Below are 24,868 nucleotides of genomic sequence, written 5' to 3' on the forward strand. Positions count from 1 at the left end.
CAGAGGCAGAGAGGGGACATCAGAACCCTGCCCCTCTTGTCCTTAGTATGAAAGAAGGACTTTTTACTCTTATTTTTTCTATATGCTCATAATTCAAGAAAATTGATGCTTTAAAGGGTCTATGGCCGGAGATATTCACAATGTTCCTTTAGGACCAGCTACAACAGAAGACAGCTATCTGTATAATAGTAAGGCCATCATAAAGGAATCAAAGTCTTTAGGAAAGGCAATCCAGGAAGGCTGCCTAGAGGAAGTGAGATAGTTGAACTCATTTTAAGAGGAGTTTTGAGTCTCACTGAGCCTACTAAGCAACAATCCCAATGTTTATTGCCTCCCAGGATATTCTCTCTGTGGTGAGGAGTTATAACATAATGCCAGAGATCAGCTGGAGTCAGATAAGCTGAAATTTGGAAGAGAGAGGTGAGAAGAGTGGAATGAGAGGGGAGAGAAAAAAATCCTATCTCAAATTCAGGAACATTGCCCCACTTCATTTCATTACCAGAGACGAACAGTGCTTACAAATGCCAACGTTATAAGCTGAAACATGATCTCCTGGGAAAGAGTATCAGCTGCCTCAGTAATTATAGATCTGCTCCCTGCCTGCCTTTGATAGCGATCTATGGGAGCTCTGAGAGCCAACAGGCAGGAGCACCTTCCACTGAGACCAATGATGCTTTTAGCTGTTGCGCATAACCCAGCACAGCTATTTGGCCTTGGCCAATAAGCCCACAGGAGCTGTGCCCAGATGCAGCTCAATGAACGGGCCAAGGGGGGCAGTAAGGCCCACTGCTCAATCGTGAGTGAAGAAGGCAGAGCAGTGGGCGCCCATGGCCTTTCCATCCAACCCATTTGGCCACTCCCTTCTAGGCACTCTTAGTGCCAGCCTTACCAAGCTGTTTGCTCTTGCCCTGGACCTACCTGCCCTGTGTTCTCCTGCTCAAGTCACTTCCCTCCCCGAAATGCCCTTTGTCTGCAATCCCCATGACTACCTTCTACCATTCCTTCAAACCCCACCTCTAAGGCCCCTCCTCTGAAAAGACTTCTCTGATTCCCATCAACCCACTCATCCCTTAAATTGAGGATCACCTGTCAGCCTCTGTGCTGCAGTCCTGAACCCTTGACCTGCAATCCTTTCATGGAATGGATCCCTTTCTACCTTGCACTGTGGTTATTTACATGGTATGATTTCCTCTCCTAGCCCGGACCTGGGCTTAGCTACCTGTTTTCACTTCAACTCCATGAGCATGAGCTAAGCACCTCCTAGGTGCCAGGCACTGTGCAGGGTGACTAATGAGGGCGGGAGAGGGCCCTGCAGCCAGGCACTCACGCCCCAATAGCAGAGCAGATGCCAGGCACAGCCTAGAGCACCGCCTTCCATGGACAAGCTCCACATTTGTTCTATAGCTTTAGCCCAGTATGTGGCTTAGTTCCAGGTGGTTGGATAGTGATTTATCTTTAGCCGAATGCAGACCAGCCTATGACCAAGTGAGGGTGCAGGGAGCAGTGGTTGGAAGGCGGTCCAGCAAATACTGCTCAGTGCTCAGCAATTGGCACAGGCTTCTGGGGAATGGTGAACACACACCAGGTCATGATATTTCATATATCCAGAGTCCCAGGAGAGACTCTGGAGCCAAGACTCATTCTTATGGGCCCCAGCCGAGTGCAGGGAGAGCGTCCAGTTCACACGCAGAAGGAGGTCCCTAAGCTTCTGGGAAGCTAATGAAAGTGCTGGATGTTCTCCCCAGGAGGGCACAGACACAAGCACGTACTGTTCGGCACACAGTTTCATCTCCTCTTGGAAACCCAACCCTGGGCCCCTGGATCAGTACCTTGATGTAAACAATGAGTCCTTTAGTGCAGCAAAACCTACAACAGGCAACAAATGTTTGTTGCATTAATGGGTGACCTTGAATTTGACCAGGCCAAGTTCCTCACTTGTCTTCACTAATCACTGTTTCTTGTAATGTCTGGTAGAGCCAGCACGAGGTCTTAGCCAGAGCCCACCTGGTGTTCAGGTAGAACGGGTGGCCTTCTCTATGGTGGCATCTATGGGGCTCAGGGAATGCTTTGCCTCTCAAAAGCATGAGTTAAGAACACTTACAAAGAGCCCTCAGCCTCCAGAAAGTTTCAATCGTTCTAAGCAGGAAAGGCCTTCCCAAAAGGGGTGAAGAGGGGCATCTATTGGGTACCTACTATATGCTGGGGGATTTCCACATATCATCCCATTTAATCTTCACACTATTGGGATAAGAAAGTACACCATTTCCCCCACTTACAAGCGAGGAAACTGAGGCAAATGTGCCCACGGTTACACAGCTAGTGAGTTGAAGAACCAAGAATCAAACTCAAGGCTGTCTGCTTTCAAAGCCCATGAACTTCCCCCTGTACAATAAATCAACAGTTTGTTTGCTTCAGGATGGAACACCGATCAGGCCTGTGATCACTTCAGCTCAGAAGCAGGAAACAATCTGGGGAGACCACGGTTGCCCCAAATGACATCAACTTCACTATTTGGAAAATGACCCCAAACCTCACTATTTCCCATGGGACCAGTGTGGGGTTTGCTGCATGACCACGAGAACTAATCACTTTTCTATTTCAACATACACACCCTGCAGACCTTGGGGTCCTCAGGAGATCTGAAGAAGGGAAGATTTTCCCTGATGGTCCAACTCCAAAGCCAAGGAAAATGCTCTGACACCCATCTCTGCAAGAGGCCGGGTTCTGGGGCCCCGCGGAAGCTGTGCCATTGGACTGCTGCAACTCCAGGTGCCCATCACCAGACTCCTCTGCCCGTACTTTCTTCACAGTGCGCGAAAATGACCAACCTGGGAAGATATTCATTTTCAACCTCATTTGTTATTTCAGTAGGGTTTTTTTTCCTTTCTGAAAGTATCTTTGTTTACTTTGCCTCATCGGCTTTGTCCATCGTCCCTGTGAACAAGCATACTCCCGTCCATGCGGCCACCATCCTCATCATCGTAACAGCCTCCATCCAGGACGTCATCTGTGGTCGTAAAAGCAGTTTCCCATAATAGGCAAATCGTGACCATGGGTCACAACCAAGACTTCCTGAGACAGTCAGTGCTGAAATAAGGACACTTTGTTTTTCCCTTTGGTCATAAGCAACTTTGGGTGTTTATTGACTTTTATTCCTGTATTTTTCCTCCTCTATCTCTCATAGATAAATTTATTTTCAACTAGATGTTTCTGAATAAATCACTCTCCTACTGACCCCATTAGACAGAGAAATAGTGATCAGCCAGAGCGCCTACATGCAAACAAATATTTTTGCACACCAATATTTGCAAACTGATGACTCTGGAGTCTAGTTACACAGTTTTCTCCGACATAAAACATTTGGATAACATTAAAGGCAAAACCCTGACCTTTTTTCCTCTTAAAAGAGGGCTCTGCAGAAAGTATTTTTGGCACCTCAAGTTGTCTTGTTAATCAGCTATTATTATAGGGGTTCACACCAGAACAATGTTCTAAAAGCTCCTTATCTCATTACATAAGCAGAATGGCATTTCAGAATCTCACTTTTAAAAGGCATTAGTCACTAGTATAACAAAACACATGCTCTGAAGCAATAAAATTTAGTGTTCAAATAAAAAATGCTTGTTTACATGTGCTTTTATACGGCTCTCTATGTAAAAGAAACCATGTTTTCATGAGATAGTTCCCTCAGGTCAGTGGACACTCCCTCCTATTCTCTAACAGAAAGCCAGCCCTTCCCATTGTCATCGCCCCGGAGAAGAGGCAGACATCCAAGAAAGGAGGGGCAGATTTGGTAGTTATGACTTCGTGATTTGACACGAAACAGTAGCTCTGCCTCCCCCTCCTCTGACTCAATCTTGTATAAGAACTATTTCCACAGATGGGTTCTTGTGGGAATCTACCGCTTCTTGGCCCTAAAGCCCCCTGGCTGTGGACCCTGCAATAAGGACCCTCCTCTCTACACCAACAACAAAGAGCAAACCAGATGGATGTACTGTAACAAGAACACTGAAAAAAGAGTGGAGTTTGTTTTTTTCAAACACTCCCTCTTCTTAACTCCCAAGTCCAGAAAATCCATCCATTAACACAATTCCTTGTTAAATTTATTAACTTCTACTTCATCCAAAATAACTAAATCCTATTAGGTAGGGCGATATAGTTCATTTTAAGCCACTATCTATGACTCTATTTGATATCTTTAGGCTAGAATTTCACCTTCAATCTAATTTAAATTTCCTAATTGAAGTTTATGGACAAGTACTACACTATTTTTACCTGCAGTTACTGGGTTTGATGTTTCTTACATGCATTTAGAATTCATATAATGTAACATTTAAAACAAAACATTAGGTCTTTCACACACTTGTCTTATATGCTTAGCAGCCATGGGAAAGGGTATCAGAGTTAAGGATGGAGTTTCTTGTAGGTAATATTTACCTTTTTGATTCTATAAATAAAAGTAAGGGCAGTATTAAGAAATATCATATGGTAGTAAGAGGTTAAATTTTTATTCAATAGCTGATTAATGATTTGTTAATCTTATTAATGAGACACCAAACCGTAATCAATTTAAAAAATAATTCAGCTTAACAGTAACAAAGATGAACCAGGAGAACAAAGAAGTATGTCCTGAAAACTATTTTTGTGTGTGCCAAATAACTACGGCTACTACTAATTCTTCCTTTTCTTCACCTGATAGCCTTGCAAATTCTAGACAAACCACTTCTCTGTCAGAGTTCAGAAGGAGAAGGAAAAAACAAAATGAACCTGACACCATTTTTTGCCCATGATGTCATTTGCTGTCCTCCAAAGCCCGTGAGTCCAATTTTGATGTCAGGGTGCGTAACTCTGCAGTGACAGCCCCAAATGTGTTTGAAGAGGGAAATAACCTTTCAGCTCCGTGGCAGTCATTTTTCCCACAAAGACAAATATAGCCCAGGCTGAAATCACTTAGTGTCAATCAAAGTAACCAGATCAGCTCGGCGTTAATAATGGATTTGGTCACGCGCCCCCACAGCGAGAAAAGTGTGAGATAGCTGGACACTCGTTCCCTGTGACACCCACCAGCTTCAATGTCAGGTCACAGTTCTCCTAGCCCAGCTGGGAAGCAACAGGGCAATTTAAGTTGCCACCCACTCTAATTGCTAAACTGAGAGAATTATCAGAGTTGCCAGAACACGGGGTCCAGGGCTTGGTGGCTGAGGTGCAAATCCATGCCTGGGGTTGTCACTAGGGATGGACCCAGGTTTTGGGGGGTCTAAGCCTTACGGAATTTGGGGCCTCTCCTTAAGGAAAGAATGCAGTTACAAATACCAAATTAGGAGCAGGACCTTTCTTGGAAAGGGCCCCTTTAAGTCACAGCCCCTGAAGCTTGTGTCATTAACATCATGATAAATCCACCTCTAGTTGTCATGGAAACCAAAAGACCATTAGCCTCCTGTCTGTGTCTAGAATTTTTGGTTGACTGACCCCAAGAAGGTATGTCTTCTCTGCTCTTATGTAACCATTTGTACTTTTCCATGGTTCCTTATGCAAAGAAGAACTGTACGTTTACAATGTTTTCATGGGTTATGTGTTGACCCTTTCCCAACCTCTCTGCCCACCACTCATGTAGGACTGTGTTTCCGACAGGCACCAGTCACCTGCTGGTACGCCCTGGTTGTCCTCGATGATGCCCACTTTTAGAGGTTAAGGTTTTGTCCCAAATATCCTTAGTTTCCCCTAAATAATCTGCAATAAAACCTTTGAAGGAGATCACCACAGGCTCCATCTGCCCACTACAGATAAAAATAATGAAACAGTGAAGGTAGGGGAGACTTTGAAACGGTCAGTTTTCAGTCAAACCGAAGATGGCTTGCTCCGTTTAAGCATGGATAAACAAACTAGAAGCATTATTAGCACAACTGGGAAAGTCATATAGAGTTTAATCCCTCAGATGCAATGTTGGGTCAACATTTCAAAATATTGTTAAATTAATAGACTAGGAGAAAAAAATTATATAATTATCTCAACAGAAGCAGAAAAATTATTGCATGAAATTTAACACTCATTTCCAAAGAAAGTCTTAGCAAGTTGGAAATACAAGAAAATTTTCTTTTCTTGTTAAAGAATGTCAACCAGAATACTGGAGTAAATATACCTAATGATGAAGTAAGGGAATTATTCGTATTGATATTAGGAATAAGATAAAGATGCCTACAACTGTTTCACATTGACCTGAAAGTCCTAGCCACTTAAATGACATGAAAAAAAATGACATAAAAATTTGAAAGGAAGAAGCAAAACTGTCAGTATTTGCAGATGACATAATTGTGTATCTAGAAAATCTAAGAGAACCTGAAGTAAACTATCAGAATTCAGAGTTCAGTTGGAGGCCAAGCACAATAGTAACATGAAAACAATTGCTTGCTTCTATTCTACAATAACTATTGCAAAATGTTATGAAAAAGTGATCCTATTCACAAAAGCCACAAAACTTCAACATAACTAAAAATAAACTAAAAATCTGCAAGATCTACATAAAAAATGATAAAAACTTTACCAAAGGACATAAAAGAAAACCCAAATAAATCAAGAAAATGTTCATGTATCTGGTTAGAAAGACTTGGCATTGTAAAGATGCTCATTCCCGTGGAAATCAATCTATAAATTCAGTGAAATCACAATCAAATGCCCAGTGGGATTTTCCAAAGAACTTACAAACTGATTCTAAAACTCTCCTAGAAGAGAAAATGTGGAGGAATATCCAAGGCTATTTTAAAAGAGAAGTTCCAAAGGAGAGTGCAGGCCGTTCTAAATTTCTGAAGTCGTGCAATAGAGGCTGGGCTTAAAAAGAAGTAAGAAGGAACACTCAGGCACACAGAGAGTATGCGGATTGCGTACCATTGCAATGACCCTAAAGGATAAGAAACTGCATCCAGCAGGAGAGCTTGGGGAGCATAGCTTCTTGGGTTTACCTTATCCCACCGTGAGTTACAGGCTTGAGTGCAGGCATAGTCAGCCTGCCAGGGGGAACTACTAGGTGACGGGAAGTCCTCAGCAGTGTTTTTCTGGAGCCCACAGGTCACAGCCACAACACTTCAACACTCCAGAATGGTTTTACCAAACCACTTTTGGTAAGCCACAATATCCAGACCTATTATCAGGCTCAATTTCTTGCTCTATTGCTGTAATACCATATGGTGAACTAACACAGATTAAATGACAATAACCAGTCATCAAACATGCTTGGTTGTTCTAAGACAATAGGACAGGTCATGAGTAACACCTGGTTATTAAATTCAGCCTAAAGTGGATTCTCTGCTGGGCTACTTCAGACATGTGGAAGAGCATGTTCTCTCGTCTAGAGCTCCTTTTTCAAAATTCTAGGCAGGCATGTCATTTATCTGTTGTGAGAAGCTGAAGAGAGAAACCCTGGCCATTGCCAGTCACTATATCAAAAATAATACCAAACTGTGGAAAAGAAAACATTGTGCATCGCATTGGTGCGAAACAGTTTAATAGGACAGAAGGGAATGTAGCAACTAAGCCATGAATATATGGGAATGTTTTCTCTGATAAATGTGGCATTTCAAATAGATAGTGAAAGGATGGACTGACTATTCAAAAAATAATATTGGAGTAATTTACTGACCATTTGGGAACAATTAATTTACTTCACTACTTTTCACTATTGCAAAATAAAAGTTCCAGAAAGACCTAAGTGTATACAAAACTATAAACATTAGAAGAAAGTCTTGGGGAATATGACATAGGGAATGTCTATGAAAAACTATAGAGGAAAAAGTGATTATTTAATTTTGTCAAATTATAAAATCCTGTCAGCAGAAGTTACCATCAACATACTAAAAGACAAGTAACAGATTATGAAAGATATTTGCTACATATACAGGGAGTCCTCACGTACCACTGCCAATCAGTTTTGTGACTTTAAGTGAAACGACATATAACAAAAACAATTTTACTATGGGCTAATTTATATAAACAAGAGTTAAGTTCCTAAGGTATCTCATCAATGTTATAACAAAATGACATTGAATGAAATGACTTTACTTGAGGACCTGCTCTATTTTGAGGATTGGTACTCAAAATATTTAAGAACCCCTATAGAGAAAGACAGCCTAATAGTATTGGGAAAGTGGTGAAAGATATGAATTGGCAATTCAAATAAGACAAACTACAAGTTAGTAAAAAGTCATCTTCGCTGCTTATTGGTAATATATTAAACAATAGTGGAATACCAGTCCCATATTTTACTTGTAGTCAACAATACTTGTTTGTCTGAGGAAGTCTCATTTTTTTCCTCTGTTTTTGAAAGATATTTTCACTGGGTATAAAATTCTGGTTGATGCATTTCCTGACCCCCACCTCCAGTACTCCATCATCTTCTAGCTTACATAGTTTCTAACAATATATTTGCTTTAATATTTTAATCCTTTTTAAAAGATTGTATTCATTTATTCTTAGAGAGAGGAGAAGGGAAGGAGAAAAAGAGGGAGGGGAACATCAATGTGTGAAAGAAACATCAATTGGTTGCTTCTCACATACACCATGAGCAGAGACAGGCCACAACCCAGGCATGTGCTTGGACTGGGAATCAAACCGGTGACCTTTTGCTTTGTGGGATGATGCCCAACCAACTGAGCTACACCGGTTACCGCAATATTTAATCTTTATTCCTCTGTATATAATGTCATTTTTCTTCCCTCTTCACTGTTTTCAAACTTTTGTCTTTATCCTTAGCTTTCAAGGCTTTGTATATGACATGTTTTGCTTTGTTTTTGCATTTATTCTGCTTGGTGTTCTCTAAGCTTTAAAATTAACTTTGGAAAATTCTCAGGCATTATTTTTAAAAATATTTTTCTGCCTTTTTCTTTCTTTTCTTCCTGGAATTGTAATTCGCACGTATGTTATACTCTCTGATACTGTCTCACAGATTTTGCATGCTCTGCTCAGTTTTTCTTTCATTTTTTCATGTGTGTATACACATGTATGTGCACATGCTCTACTTTGGGTAATTTCCTGTAGATTTTCATGTTCAATGATTCTTTCCTTGACTGTATCAAGTTTACTAATGAGCCTACTATCAGCATTCATCATGTCCGTTACTGTGTCTCTCATTTCTGGCATTTCCATTTGATTCTTTCTTATCATTTCCATCTCTCTAACAAAATTACCCATCCACTATTGTGCATTGGGCATGTTTTCCATTGTAGTCTGACATATAAACCATTGTTATTTAAAATTTTCTGATTATTCCAATAGCTGTATTATATCTGAATCTCATTAGGTTGATTGCTTTGACTTTTGACTCTTGACAGTGTGGTTTTTAACTTGCTTATTTGTGTGTTTCACAACTTCATTGAAAGACAAATGTATTGCATGTGATAGTGAAAATACATGTAAATAGTTTTTATGCCTGAAAATAGGCATGCCTTTCATTCACTGGCCTTTAGTATAGGTAGTGGTTTGCGTCAGTTTATTTAGGAGATGCTATGGGGCAGACACTGTTGGTGGTTGCCCCAACAGTAATCTTTTCTTTCTTCCTTGATAAGAAAACTCTAATATCAGTGAAGTATTGGGTGGCAATGCCTTTAGGGAAGATAGGGCCTTCCTCCAGTTTCAGCAGGTGAGTCATGTTTGGTTTAAGCTAATCATGGAAATCTGATTCCACTCAGCCAGTGATTGGTTCAAAAGCAGGTATGTGGGACTTTCGCCCAAGATGGAAGCAGAGTTAGACCCACTTCACCACCTTGTGCAACCACAGAGAGACTTACAACTATATCTCAAAACAAATAAAAATCAGAACTGTCAGAAAATCAAGCTCTATGGAAGTCCAACAATCAAGGACTTAAAGAAGCCACATTCATGCAGATGGGTAGGAGGGGTGTAGTTGTGGGGATGGGTGGAGAGGTGCAGAGACATGGTGTGGTGTAGAGAGGTGGCAGTGGTGGCAGCAGTACAGGTGGTCCCACATTCATGTGAAGTGAATAAAAACTGGAAGGAATACCTTGGGATCCAGTGATCCCAGCCCCAGGCCAGACTGCACAGCCCAGGGTTCCAGGGCCAAGAAGATAAATCCCCATAACTTCTGGCTATAAAAACCAGTAGGGGGTTGGGGTAGCAGAAGAAACTGCCAGATTTTTAGGAGAGTCCATTTAAAGGGCCCATACACACGGATTTAGTATGTATGCAAATCTACCCACTCTGGGATTCACCACCTGGGCAACAGCTGGAAGGGCCCTAGTTGCATAGGGGAAGTGGGTGAAGTAACTCAAAATGAGGCAAGTGTCAGGAAAACCTCCAGAAGCCAGGCAGTGGCACTGTCCCCTCTCCAAGCCCTTCCCCACAGAGAGTCACAAAGCAGTGAAGTGGGTTGCCCTGCCCTGGTAATTACCTAAGGCTCCACCCCACACAATTTACTGGTGTCTTTTCTAAGCAGGGAGTCAAAGTAGCTCTACCTAATACACAGAAGCAAACACAGGGAGGCTGTTGAATTGAGGAGACAAAGAAATATGGCCCAAATGAAAGAACAGAACAAAACCCCAGAAAAAGAACTAAATGAAAGAGAGATAACCAACCTATGAGATGCAGAGTTCAAAACACTGGTGATCAGGATGTTCAAAGAACTCACTGAGTATGACAAAAATATAAGGGAAGAAAAGAAGCTTACACTAAGTGAAATGAAAAATGTATAGGGAACCAACAGTGGAGAGAATGAAGCTAAGCGTCAAATCAATGATTTGGAACACAACGAAGGAAAAATCATTCAATCAGAACAGCAGGAAGAAAAATGAATTCAAAAAAATGAGGAACGGGTTAGGAACCTCTGGGACAACTTTGAACACACCAACAACCAAATCTTAGGGGTGCCAGAAGGAGAAGAGGAAAAGCAAGAAAATGAAAACTTATTTGAAAAATAACGAAAGAAAATTTCCCTCACTTGGTGAAGGAAATAGACATACAAGTCTAGGAAGCACAGAGAATCCCAAACAAGTTGGACCCAGAGAGGACCACACCAAGCCACATCATAATTAAAATGCCAAAGGTTAAAGATAAAGAGAGAATCTTAAAAGCAGCAAGAGAAAAGCAGATAGTTACCTACAAAGGAGTTCCCATAAGACTGTCAGCTGATTTCTCAAAAGAAACTTTGCAGGCTAGAAGGGTCAGGCAAGAAGTATTCAAAGTGATGAAAAGCAAGGACCTACAACCTAGATTACTCTATCCAGCAAAGCTATCATTTAGAATGGAAGGGCGATAAAGTGCTTTCCAGACAAGATAAAGCTAAAGGAATTCATCATCACCAAGACATTATTACATGAAATGTTAAAGGGACTTATTTAAGCAAAAGAAGAAGATCGAAATGATGAACATCAAAAGGGCAACAAATTCACAGCTGTCAACAACTGAATCTAAAAAACCAAACTAAGCAAATAACCACAACAGGAACAGAATCATAGATATGGACAGCATTTGGAGGGTTATCAGCTGGGAAGGGGAAGGGAGAGAATGGGGGGGAAAGGTGCAGGGGTTAAGAAGCATAATTACTAGGTACAAAATAGACTGAGGGATGCTAAGAATAGTATAAGAAATGGAGAAGCCAAAGAACTTATATCCATGACCCATGGACATGAACTAATGGGGGGGGATTGCTGGAGGGAAGGGAGGTACTGGGCAGAGGGGGACAAAGGGGGAAAAATAGGGACAACTGTAATAGCAAAATCACTATTTTAAAAAAGAAAAAGAAATAAAAGTAGACATGTGACCCAGTCCACACGAATGGTATTAGAGTGAAGACTATAGGAGGCGGCTGAGAAAGATGTCCCACATGATAAAAAAGAGATATCTGGAAGTGGCCCTGCCCCCTTCCACCTGCTCTACCTTTCTGCTATGGGAGGAGAGGCTGTTTGAAACTCTGGAGGCCATCTTGCAACCATAAAGGGAAGACCAAGGGACCCCTGCAGACATGAGCAAAAGCCCTACATGATCAAACTCCGAGTGAGTCAGCCCTGGAATCACCCATGTCCGGGTTTTGTATCACATGAGAAAATGAAAATTCCCTGTTGCTGGTCTCACAGAGGGAGATCGAAGTCTGGTAGTGACCCTGAAGTGGTTCTCCCACCGCACCCAGTACTGTCCCCCAAATCACACGTGTCACCCTGAATGGCTATCGCTCCTCACTGGATTGTAAGCTCCACAGGGCAGGGACCTCATCTGCCTCATTCACCGCAGCACTCCTGCATAGAGCCCAGGGCCTCACATGGGGTTAGTGCACAATAAACATTTGTTGATTAAAATCTTACCATCTGCAGAGGAGTGTAAGGCATACATGTGAAAAAAACGTGTGTGTGTCTTCACTAAGTACAAAGAAGTCCCCACTAAAGCTCGAGGGAGTTGGAGGAACCACGGGGGAAGGTCCTCAGAGGAGGTGGAAGGGAGCTGGACCTCAGAGGAACTGCCCAAGAGGGAGGAGGACTTTCCTGGCAGGTTGGAAGTCAAGGTGCCAGACCTGGGAACAGCAGCGAGTAAAGGAGCAAGGCTGGATCCAAGGTTTCAAGTGCGGTGAGTGCTGGAGAGAAAACTGCATCAATCGTAGAGGACCTTGAAGATCAGGCTAAGGGGTTTGAGCTTTATTCTGTAAGAAAAAGGAAATCCCCTAAAAACTGTAAGCGCAGCAGTGGCCTATGCAGAGCCCAGCTTCTGACACTTAAACCTGAGACAGCACGGGATGAGCTGGAGCAGGTGGGACGGAGCCAGCAGACCAGAGGCCACAAAGACACTCCAAATGTCAGCAGGTGGGGGTATTTGCTTGAGGAATGATCCCTCTCCTGTTTTTAGCCTATGATCATAGGATAAACACTGTGCTTAGTGTATAAAGCAAAAATTAAAAGTAATTTTAAAAAGACCTGCAGAAAAAAAAAAAAGTCAGGCAAAGATGATTCCTCACCATGACTTGAGAGACCGGAGCTCAAGATGCCGGTGTGAGAGGAGAGAGGTCTCCAGGCAAAAACAAGCTCTTTAGAAGCCACTCCCTCTGGCCGAGGCTGTGAGGAGAACATTCGTTTCTCTTTGCAAATTCAACGTCATTCATCATTTGTGGTGTTTTCAACTATACGACAATTTTTCTGCTGTCCCTAAAAGCTGTAACTTTTCTTCAGACTACAAAGTTAGGGTCAAAGCAACAGTGGGTGAATGTGCTTCTCCAGAAAGGCCTCAGCATGGGCAGGAGGAGAGAGATTTCAGGAAGACTTCTTTTAACATCCTACAGCACTTTAATTATGGTACCAGTTTGAATATTTCTAACCCCTTTTATCAGAGGTGATCAAAAGCAACTGTATCTCACTCACTGAAATCTCCAGATTTCAGCAAAGAGGTGAGATTTATTGTACATTTGCATCAATGCTACCAACTCCTATACCTGACAGCATGTCATATTTTACCAAAAAAAAATGAAGGCTTAAATGTTACCGTCATAAGGTTTCTCGTCACTTGCGTTTTAGCATTCCCGCCGAATGTGCCAAGAAAGAAGCAGCCTTGAACTTTTCTGACCCTATTGCGTCAAACACATCTCTTGTGCGCTTCGTACTTTGTCTCGGTTCTCTTTGACAGTCAGGTCTGAGGTTTAAGAAATTCTCCACAGGAAAAACCTCAAAACGTGGACTGTGCCTTCCTCTCACATCTGGAGCCATATATCAAAACATGCCTTCACAGATCAGCTTTTCCTGACAGAAAGGAAGGGATGTCTATCTTCTGACCGAGGAGCTGGCCAAATGCCTGGATACCCTCCTGCTCCCCCGCGTGAAGCCTCCCTGTCCATTTAGCAACATTCTCCCCACCTTCTAGGGCTCAGAGTCCTTGGCCTGCCTCCCCATGATATCCCAAGAACCTTCAACAGGGCTCAGCCAGCAGGAATCCACCCCATGAGGCCCAAATTTGTGCAGTTAAATGTCTTCACTGCTAAGGAATACACAGGTTTTAAAATACTGATGCCCAACTGAATCTGAACTTCTGGGGTTGCAGCAGGGTAGGGGGCAGGTCCAGACATCAGTTCAATTCTTAAAGCTGCCCAGGTCTTTTTAAACTGCAGCCAGGGCTCAGAACCACTAGGTAAGATAACTTAGGAAGTTCTACTATCTTTACTATTCCATGATTCTCAGAGGAGCTAATGAATTACTAGGGTACACTACTCCCCCTTTTCTTCATTGACAGACACCCTGGGAACATGAAGAGTAATCCTAGAATGGCACATATTTTGGGTGAAAAGACCTACATCAGTGGCTTGGTTATTGTGTAGCGCTAGCTTTGCAGTAAGGTTTAAAGCAGTACCTGGACTGAATGGCAAAGAAAGTTGTATCGCCCAGCAGTATCTGCCACGAGCGATGGGAAAGAGAGGCACTCAAGATTTTTCCTAGCCTGTCCTAATCCAAAGACGAGGTCACAGTCACAGAGGCAGACAGGTGCTGTCCCGTTTCAGGTATGGATTGCAGTGTAACGCCACCTCCTGAATGGAAGTGACTCAAAACAGAGGCCGGGTGCTCCTGACCTGTGATGTGGGCAGGGTTTTCAGGAGACAGCCTATCTCTTTCCCAAGCAATGTTAAGGGGAGGGTTGGTTGGGATGGCAGGATCTAAGAGGACTTCACACTTCCATGTCTAGCACCCTGGCTGGAGAGGCTGGAATAGGGGAAGGTTGGCTGGGTCCCCTGCTCCAGCAGAGGAGTCAGATATCCTTACATGGTGACTCAAGGCTCCAAGAGAGTGAAAATGTTCGCTGTCAGGCCCCTTAAGGGCTTCTTACAAAGCTCAGAACTGGCATGGCATTGTTTCTGTAGCATTCTCTTGGTCAAAGCAAATCACGAGGCTAACCCAAGTGCAAGGGGAGGGGAAATGACTCCACCCCTTGATGGGAGGCGCAACATGTGCAGGCAGATGCAGAGAGGGGAGGGATTGCTGGGACCTGACTCAGCTCACCCAACGGCTCCCGTTGTGTTAAGAGAGTGTGCTGATATTCCTGATCACACATCCACAATATAAATGGTTTAAATATTAATATAACCACAAGCACATGCATATTATGTTCAGAAACACATATGTCTACATTATTGCCTTAGCTAACATCTAAATATTGTCAAATACAGTCATTTATTAGATTATTATCTTCACCAGTAACTATCAGAAAGAGATACGGTGGTTGAATTTTTACCCCCCAGCCGCTTGGAGGGACTGTATTTTGATGTATTTAAGGATACAATTGGACAGAGGAAAGTAAGAGTACAATGGGAAGATAGCCGTTTCTCCAACAGCACTCCCACAGAAATTGGCAGACGGTCTCGTGGGCATTAGTTTCAGGATACTGAGCATAGCAACCATATTAAGAGCAGGAATTAGAACCAGTAGCTTGAAATCCACTTCTTCCAGGAAACTGCAGCCCCCATCCCGCTCTGAGTTCCCCATCACGCGGCATATTTAACTCGCCTGTCCCCTTCTGGAGGCTGTGTTCATTTGTCTAAGTCTTTTGTGCCCCTTCACACCTTCATATCATAGGATCCCAAAGACTTTGGTGGGGATCTTCTCTTATTTCAGTTGCTCTTCAAATAGAACCCAGCCCTGGACTCTGTTCTTCAAACCATGTCACGAATGGTGTGGCTGGGACCACAACTCCAAATAGAAAGATTTATTACCCAATGAACTTCACTTGATTTCACATTGTAGTTCTACTGGTTAACATCCCAAGACAACTTCCTTTTGTTATTAAACAAAAATGAGACTTGGGGTACTTTTAAAACCACAAGACAATTCCTATGAAGTCCACAGAGGTATAATTGCAAGACTGCTTGTCCTATGAAGTTTACTGAAAAAAAATACGTGAATGATGTTGTAGAGAGAACCACATAGACTGTCCCCAATCATTTATGCAACAAGTATTTATTGAGAACTTAGTATGTTCCTGGTATGGTGTTAAGCACTGAGAAAACACAAAAAATAGGCCACCAGTCTGGCTCTATTAGTCTGAGTTAGGAGGGGCAGATATGCAACCAATTACATTGCATATGATATGTTAAGTATTCTAACAATAATGATAGTAATAAATATTTTTGTAGCATTTACAATGAATTTGGCATGGTTCTAAATGCTTTGACATATATTAATTCACTTATTTCTCGGAATACCCCTTCTATTATCGCCATTGTATCAGTGAGGAAACTGAGACACGCAGAGGCTAAATTGTGTGTTTAAGGCAAGCACCTAGTAGGGGATAGAACCTGGATTTAAACCCACAAGGTTTGGCTCTAGAGTTTGTTCTCTTCACTACCACTCAGAGAAGACAGCAACTAATTTGTCGGGGCGGGTAAGGGGAGTGGGGGGGGTTGGGCGTGGTCCCATTGAGGTAGTGAGTGATGCTGCCATTTTAAAGGACAGGAGAAATTCCCCGGGTGAAGAAGAGACATTCGCAAAACTCAAGGGCAAACTTGGGGACTGAAGAGAAGGCCGGTGAGGCTGGGGTGTGAGGGGGGTGACTGGGCACTGACGGTGAAGAGCCCTGCGTACTGTGGCCACGAAGGCCAAGGGTCTCTTTGGGGACCTGCGACCTCCCCACGCCTCCTGTTCAGAGACTCACCCCTAACTCGGAACCGTGTCCTCCAGACGACAGGTTGGAATCTGGAAAAGAAGGACAGAAAATAAAAGTCGTAAACACATACATGCACCGCTGCTGTGTCCAGAGCCTCTAACACACGTGCCCTTGGCTATGCCTCCCGTCTTACAGTTGAGAAAACAGATGGAGGAACAAATGTCCCCCGGTGAGTAAAACTAGAGCCAGGCCTCAGGCCAGACCTTTGGATTCCTCATCCAGGGCCCTTTCCGTTGTCACCGACATGTCCCTCCCCGTCACTGAACCCCCAAATCTCCAAGTGTCTACTTGGCCTGTCCTGTGTCCAGAGGGCCACCGTCACACAAAAAGGATAGCTAGGGACATTTAGACTGCTGCAACTCCAGAGGAGGCAAAGACACACACAGTGAACATGACATTAGTCCCATCATTATCGCAGTCACAAAATGTGACCTGCAGGTCTTGGTGTCCTCACCTGCAAAATAAATGAAGAGTGTTTAAGATGATTTCTGAAGGGCCTGTCCCGCCCAATCTTTCTCTGCCTTCATCACTGTCTACATGTAGCTTCATTATTTTAGTGAACTGCTGTTTCGGGCCATCACTGCGTGTCTAGTTCCACTCGAACAGAGCTGAGTTGACAGACTGTGCCATTGGAGGTGGAAGCTCGGTGTCTGGGACACAGCCTCAGGCACTTCTGTATTCCAGCCGAGTTCCTCTCTTCAATTTAAGCTAACCTTGAAGTGCCCAGCATTTCCATGTCCCACTGTGGGATCTGCTTTGTAGCCTGAAATGAGATACATGTCTCCCTATTAATATCCTCACACTGTCCGAATGCATTTTAAAGGCTCACCAGGCAACCTGTGGGCCTGTTTTTGTTATTGTTGGTGGGAGTTGTGCATACTTGACTTAAAAGTTAGCACCGAATGCAGCTTTATCTGATCAGGGAAGCATGAAATAGAGACGGCAATAGGTAAATTTCCTTTGCAAAGCAGACACCCCTGGATGTATTTTTCATGCTGGAGATTTGCATCTACTTGAATGAATGGCAGTGGTGGTTCTCACCAGGCAGTGTGAGTGCCGATGAGGTCACAGAGAGAGCAGTGGGCATGGCAAAGATTACACCCCAGACTGAGTCCCAAGGAAAGTGACATATGGCAGTGACCGTGTTAACTGGATTCCCTAATTCCCTCCTCTGTTTGTACAGGGTTCTTCAGTTTTCAAGGAGCCTTTACATTCCTTAATTCATTTGATCACCCTAGCACCAGGAGGTGGCCAGGGCATAGATAGTTATCTCCAGTAAGAGAAAGCTGAGGTTCGGCAAATGGCCAAAACTGAATGGCAAGGCAGGACAAGAACCCAGGTCTCCTAGACCAGTGCTCTTTTCTCTGCACCAGGCTGCCACAATCACTGGGGCTCATAGTTGAACTTCTTGAAGGCAGAGACCGCCTTACTCATCACTAATGCCTCAGGACTTGGCATACAAAGCCAAGAACTACTTGAATTTCTTGTACTGTAGCTCGATGAATGAGACTGGCCTTTATGAATTTACTTGAGTAGGGACAGAAAAAAGTTCTAGTCCTTATGGTGCCTGCAAGGTTCCGCATGGCCTGGCCCCTGTCATCTTCCTGACCTCATACCCTTCTGATTCCCCAATTGCTCTCCTCACTCTGGCCACTCTGGACTTCTTGCTGTCCCCTACACCTGCCAAACAGAATCCTGCCTCAGGGCCTTTGCACCGACAGTTCCCTCTGTCTCGAACACCCTTCCCCGGATGCTCTTATAGCTAACTTCCTCATGTCCCTCAGGTCTGTGTGCAAACATCACCTTCTCCATAAGGTCTACCCCTAGCACTTGATTTGAACATGTAACTCACCCCCCACTTGGAAGGTAAGTACTTCCAATCACTCTGACCTTGCTCTGCTTTATTCATTGCCACTTTTTGCCTTCTATCACACTATATACCTTTCTTATTTTTTACGATTACTATTTGTCATCTGCCTATACCTAGTAGAATATAAACTCCAGAAGTGCAGGACTCTTTAATTCAATGATATATCTCAAAGGCCTATAAGAGTGTCTGGCACCTAGTAGATCCTCAATAAACGTTACCGAGTAAATGAATGAATGGATTTGCAAAGTCACAAACACTATTATTTCATAGAGAGGTTTCTTTCTGGTCTGCCCAAGTGTATGTAAGCTTAACTGTGATATAATTGACTGTTTTTGGTGCTGCAGGGTGGTTGGGGAGCAGAGAATCTGCCGCCTTATTTTTGTCAAGGGGAGAAGGAGCAGCTGTGACCCGAATCACTGATCGAGTATCTTCTCCCACTGGGCGTGGGCCTTTTGACTCTAGATGGGTTCTGACCAAGAGGAATAGAGGCGCAGGTAGAAGACAAAAACAAAAACAGAAAACATCCCTTATAGTAGATTCCAAGAGGGGCTCTCGGAATTGGTAAGGAGTAGCACCAAGAGTGCTACCTACGGCAATTCTAGGTACTGAGGGAGGGAAAGAACATGGGACCAGATCTACTGATGTTACAGCCCAGGAGCCAGGACAGGGATTCGGAACAGATGGGCAGGCAAGGAGTTCAACGAGCTTGGCTTCTTTAGCCCCCAGCCCAGGTCCAGGTGGAGGGAGGAGGGGGTTTTCCTCAAATTGTGGAGTCTCAGAAAGTACACCAAGCCCAGGTACAGGGCAGCGGGAGGGCTGATTTCAAGCACCTTGAGCATCTGTATGGAGCAAGCTGGAGTCTTTGGGGTTAGGGGGATGCTGGAGTCCTAGACTGGCCATCTGGGCAGGGCCCATGAAGGAGAGGAGCTGGAGCTCAGGAAGAAGGCTAGTGCTATGCCCAGCTCCCAGACAAGCAGAACAGGCAGCTGCTAGTCTGGAGACCCTCAGCATGTCCTCCCTCACCCATGCCTGGCCTGGGGACTGGGGACAAGCTGAGTGGAAGAGGGAGAGTGGGCTGGGGGGAGAGCATGGAGCAGACCCAGCTGATAGAGAGGGTATCTCAGCAGGGCTGACTGACCCAGGTGCCCAAAGACTTCTGCCTCGAGAACTGGCCGAGCCTGGCTTGTCTTTGTTTAGCAAAGCAGAGGAAGAGAGACTAAGGGCTTTCAGAGGTAGGGTGAAAGCCTAACACCACTGTCTTGGAGCTGGGCAAGTTGTCGCTATGTCCAGTTCCTATGAGCTTCAGTTCCCACACAGGAGTGCTGGAAGTACCGAAGGACAGAAAAGCTGCACAGCTCGTGCACACACGGAGGGCTTCCTCACCCAGGCCCGCTCTGGAAGGATCCGCAGTCTGATTTTCTATTCCCTGCCCTGACCAGGGTCTGACCCAGGCAGACTGGAGGAGAGGAGACTGCAGTAAGCCCTCCACCTTACAGCTGGGCTCCTTCCCCCACCCCCACCTCCCATCCCCCACCCCACCTTGTGCCCCTCCAGAGCTGGTTTATTTGAACTAAGAATTTAAATGTAAATATGCAACATCCCTTCCCCTCTTCCCTCCACTGGGCGGGAGGGAGCATGTGTCTACCCCTGTCAGCTGCAGCAAGAATGCCCTGTGTGCAGAGATCCTATCTCCACTGAAGAGAGCAGAAATATTAGACGTGGCTAAATAAGAAAACACAGATTATTGCTGGAGACCCCTAAGGCCTACTTTGTCTGTGCAATAGTTTGTTTTACTTTTCACAGAATTTATTTTGGCTGCAGCCAGATTGATGGTGATTATATCTGAAATCCCTCCCACATATCTGTCACATAAACACTTCGTTTAATTCAGGTTTGTAAAAAGCTATGGGCCAACAGGGAGCCTGTTTTCCGATTAATTAACAGACGCTAATGCTGGGCATCTTGTCACATGGCCCAGAGGCTGAGGGTCCAAGAGGGGATGGCAGGCGGCCCTGGTCCCTTTCTCAGGAGTTTGATCCCTTGGTGGGTGAAGGAAAACCAAGGAAAAGTTGGAGGAGGAAGAAGAGGGCCTCTCACTGTCTAGCTGGCAGAGGAGAGGGATTCCAGACTGTGGAGTGGGCCAGAGTTGCCCATCTGGGCACAGCCAGAGGAGGAGGGGGATGTATAAGCATTTTGAAGTCGTTGCAAAATAAACCCCAGGCTTCCTCAGAGTTTCTGTCGATAGTATCATTGGATCTGACACCTCCTGGGGAAGGGGAAGGGCCGTAGGGGCCAACAGCTGGGGAGGGAGGCCCCTGCTCAGGCAGCTGTGGGGGGACACGGGTCCCAGAGCCTTGGCAACTATGGCTCTGATTCCCCAAGACCCCCAGACTGCTTGCTCCCCAGCGGCTGCTGCGGCCCTGCCAGCACCGGGCAGGGTTTCCTTCTGTCTGATGGGAGCGTGCCCCTAACAGGCCGCATATGCCTGCCAGCTGTTGCTCTCGTTCTGCCACCACAGCCCAGACAAGAAAAGCATTATTTCCTCCTGGCCTTCTAATCTCCAGGCCTCTCTAACTTCACAGGCCTGCTTTGGGCATCGTTAACTGGCGCTTCTCTGGGGTGAGTTCCCCTTTGCTCAGAAAAGGCTCTTTTATTCTCCCCACGCCGCTTGCCTTTCCCTTGGACGTGGGGCTCCTCCGCTGAGGGGCTGAGGGCATGCAGGACTTCACTGTGCACATTTGGCTTTGCAGAGGCTTTATTTGCATCTGCAGGAAGGGTCCCAAGCCTGGGAGAATTCCCGGGAGAATCGCAAGAACGAACATTTTTTCAGTGTGTTAACCTCTGGTTGATACATACCATTTCATTTAATACAAAACCACCCAGCCAAAGAGCTACTTTTGAACCCCATTTCACAGATGAAAGATCTAGATGGGGAGGAAAAAAGACGAACAGGAGGGACTCAGCCAAGAAGAGGCTGAACCAGCCCTGAATCCCTATCTACCTGAATCCACTTTCTAATACAGTCCAGGGCTTTGCCAAAAGGCCACAGGGACTGTAAGCGAGACTTTCTCACTCTTGTCTTTGTTGTGCCACTAATTAAGATGTCTGTGTAAAGGAGGGGTGGGTAGCACCCCCAGACCCAGCCTTCCAGGGCCTCCTGCCCCAACTCCTGCCCCGGATTCCACTTCCAAATAATGGCAAGACTGGGCCATCCCCAACTCTCAACCTGCAGAGGGACCAGAGGCCAAAACCCAGCTCCAGCCATATCCAGTTACTAACCAAACACTTGTGTTTCTTCCCAACTGAAACTGAACGTGCCTGTCACTTGGGGCTCTTGACCAAGAGAGCTGATTTTTAACCCTTTCACAGTCACTGTTTTTTCCCCAGCTGTGCATAAAACACAAGGCACCCATTAGTCAGGTGTTCCTGCATTCAGGCCTGGCCCAGAGACGCCCTTTGAGAGGAAAGAGACCTGCAGAAGTTCGAGCAAAGCAGGACACACCATTTTTGACTTAGCCAGTCCTCATTTTTCACTTCTGTCCCTTTTGGTAAATGTCACTTTGGAAGTGTGATTCCTGTTTCACCATCCTTTTTAAAACAAAGGGTGCCATTGTCTAAAGGGCAGGAAAGGAGAGGCTGGTTTGGAGGGGAGAGGGGCAGGGGACAGGGAGTCAGCAGTCAGAGGTCATGTCGAGGAGCAGGCCTGCATGTTCCCGGAGGTGGAGCTGGGGAGGGCTGGGCTCCTGGGCCATGCTCATCCAATCTGGACACCCCAGGTTTGCAAGGAACTCCCCTTCTAACTACTTCAGAGAGTCTTTCAATGTTAACTCCTTATTTCTTATCACTCCCCTTGTAGGACAAGACTAAGGTAACAGTTTTGTTCTGCACTGAATTTTATTGGCTTCCAAAATTTTTAAAGCTCCACCCCCAGAGCCAAAACCAAATAAACAAAAACAAAATAGAACAAAAAGCAACCTCAGGGTATAGGACTGTGGACACAATGAGGATCCAAATTCCAAAGCTCCTGGGTTCACCCCAGCTTTGAGGATGTGATGGTCACAGCCAGGAAACCAGCGCCAAGCCTGCGTGCTGGCCTCCGGGCTCAGAGGCCTAATTGTCAGACTGCGTTTCCAGATGCAAGGTTCCTGCCTTTGGCACGCACTTTTTCTATAACAAACCCACTTCGGGGTCATTCATCAGTGCATAAGTACACACCTGGGAGGTGGGGGACAAGCCCCCATTTTTCTGGCTCTATAAATACGGAACTCACATTTCTCCATTGACATTTGCAGAGGAATGATCGATTAGAGGGCCTTGCACCATGGAACAATTTCAAATAAACGAGTGGTCTGGTGCATGCTCCAGCTCTCCACGCACGCCCTGCAGAGGAAATGAGCCCTTCCCTCCAGCCTCTTCCTTTTTAGGTGAGCAAAAGCAAAGACCCAAGCCTAAGAGGGATTCCAGCTTCAAGGTTTTGACCGAATGAGGTGTGTGTGTGGTGGGGGGGGGTGTGAACCCTCGATTCCACGTGCTGCTCAGCAATGGGGGGATTAGACATCCAAAACGCAGAGCTCTGAGGCCTCCAAGACCATCTGGGGATCAAACAAATGGAAGTGGGTGAGACTCCTGCTGGGTGGCTTCCCAGTGTCACTGGCAATAGGGACCTAAGGCCACCTCTGCATGTAAGTCAAGTCAGTGGTTGTCCAAATGGAAAGATTGGACAATCAGCATTGTTGCCTGACCCAAAATGTTGTCTGCATCTGGTACGTGGATGACACAACCAGAAGCCCATTCCTTTGAGGTAAACATGCTACCAGTTTGTACCGAGGTGGCGGTGCCCTGGGAGGAGGTGGGGGTGCACTGGGAGGAGGTGGAGTGAACTGGAAGCCGGTAACAGGAAAAAATGCACCAGAGCCAGAGAGGACTGAGAAAGGGCCCCAGGATTAGGTCGGACATCAGTGGTCACATGAAAGAAAGCAGCTCCACGTCAGTGTGGCAGGAGGGTTGAAAGTCACAAAGTGGAGGCTGCGTGCGGAGTCTTATTTTTTTCCGCACCTTTGGGAATGAAGGAAAGAGAAGAGAGCCTAAAACGTTACTATGAAAGACAACTAAATGAAGGATTTCAAAGAGCCTTCTAGACTTCTGGGGCAGTTCGGGTAATACGCTATATGTGAAAATACCCTCAAGACCCCCGGGGCCTGATGGATGAGACTTTGGGTCCTGATTTTTAACTGGCGGGAGTTCGTGGACAGGAGACACCTGAGCCTTGCCCGGTCAGCCAGCCATGCAGTGCCCTCCACCCCTCTGAACCTCATAACGTCTTGGTTCCCCTCCAGAACTTTAGTGACCGGCTTCTCCACCCCCACCACAACCCACTCCAGGAAATGCGGGCCTGAGCCCTAAGCGCCTGGGAGAGAAAGTTGTGAGGGAGCCTTACTGAAGGAGCCACCCCCTCCTCCCTTTAGACCTCCTTTCAACACCAAGCAGGCGTCTGGCACTTGCTGAACTTTCTCTTGAGCTTTTAGAGGGAAAGACCAGTGTGGTGAGGGGAGGGCTAAGTGGATGGTTTGGGGGGAGAAATGAATTTCCCTGAAGAGGCCTCTCTTCTTGAATCCCTGAAAGCTTGTATGACAATGTAATTAAGTGGGAGGCCGTGCCAGCCTGTCATGCTGGAAGCCTGCCTCTGGCTCTTCTGAGGTGGTGGCCGAGCAGGGCTGGGGACACCGAGCTGCCATCAGCACAGCAATTCCAGGTATGTGCTTCTCTCTGTCCACTCCAGCGATTCACACGTGAAGTACAGAGAAGCCCCGTGCCAGGAGGCTTCAGCAGGCAAGGACGCTGGCCCCTCTCCAGCACACAGCCCATCCCAGCAGCTTTGGCCAGACTGAGCTCCCCATGAGAACTTCTGACACCCCAGCCCCACTTGGAAGTCTCATAGCCACCAGCGCCGGTTATACGTTGTTTTATTGTTTCGGTCCCTTTTGCAGGGGCACTTCCCACACGTCGCCATCTGATTTGCTCCTTGGATGTGGACACTGGTCCAGCCAGGAGGGTCTTTGCATCCATGGCAGAGATGGGGAGAGAGAAGGAGAGAGAGAGAGCTCAGCTGAATAACAAGAGACCTTACTGTTCACTGATGGTCCAGTTTCCCCGCCTGTAACTCCTCCCAGCACACCCCCACCTCCCCAGGCTGCTCCGCCTTGCCTTTCTGTCCGCCACACCACAGCTGTTTCAAAGACTTCAGTCAGAACCCAACTGTGATTTGAAGAAATTGCTGAATAACCACGGTGGCCCCTGAAACAAATGTCATCATCCACAGACAATACACACCAACACACACCAACACACATATGTAAACACATGTGTCCT

At 45.5% G+C, this 24,868-nt stretch overlaps 1 long non-coding RNA gene across 1 annotated transcript in view; it reads right to left on the reverse strand.

Annotated features, from left to right (window-relative positions):
• LOC139440964 (uncharacterized) overlaps positions 1-24,868 on the reverse strand; it is a 99,291-nt gene that overhangs the window by 22,175 nt on the left and 52,248 nt on the right. Inside the window, exon 2 of the long non-coding RNA XR_011651295.1 lies at positions 16,618-16,658. This is a non-coding gene — a long non-coding RNA (uncharacterized lncRNA). The remainder of the gene's footprint in view (positions 1-16,617; positions 16,659-24,868) is intronic.

Source organism: Desmodus rotundus, chromosome 5 (assembly GCF_022682495.2).
Source record: "Desmodus rotundus isolate HL8 chromosome 5, HLdesRot8A.1, whole genome shotgun sequence".
NCBI classification, from domain to species: domain Eukaryota; kingdom Metazoa; phylum Chordata; class Mammalia; order Chiroptera; family Phyllostomidae; genus Desmodus; species Desmodus rotundus.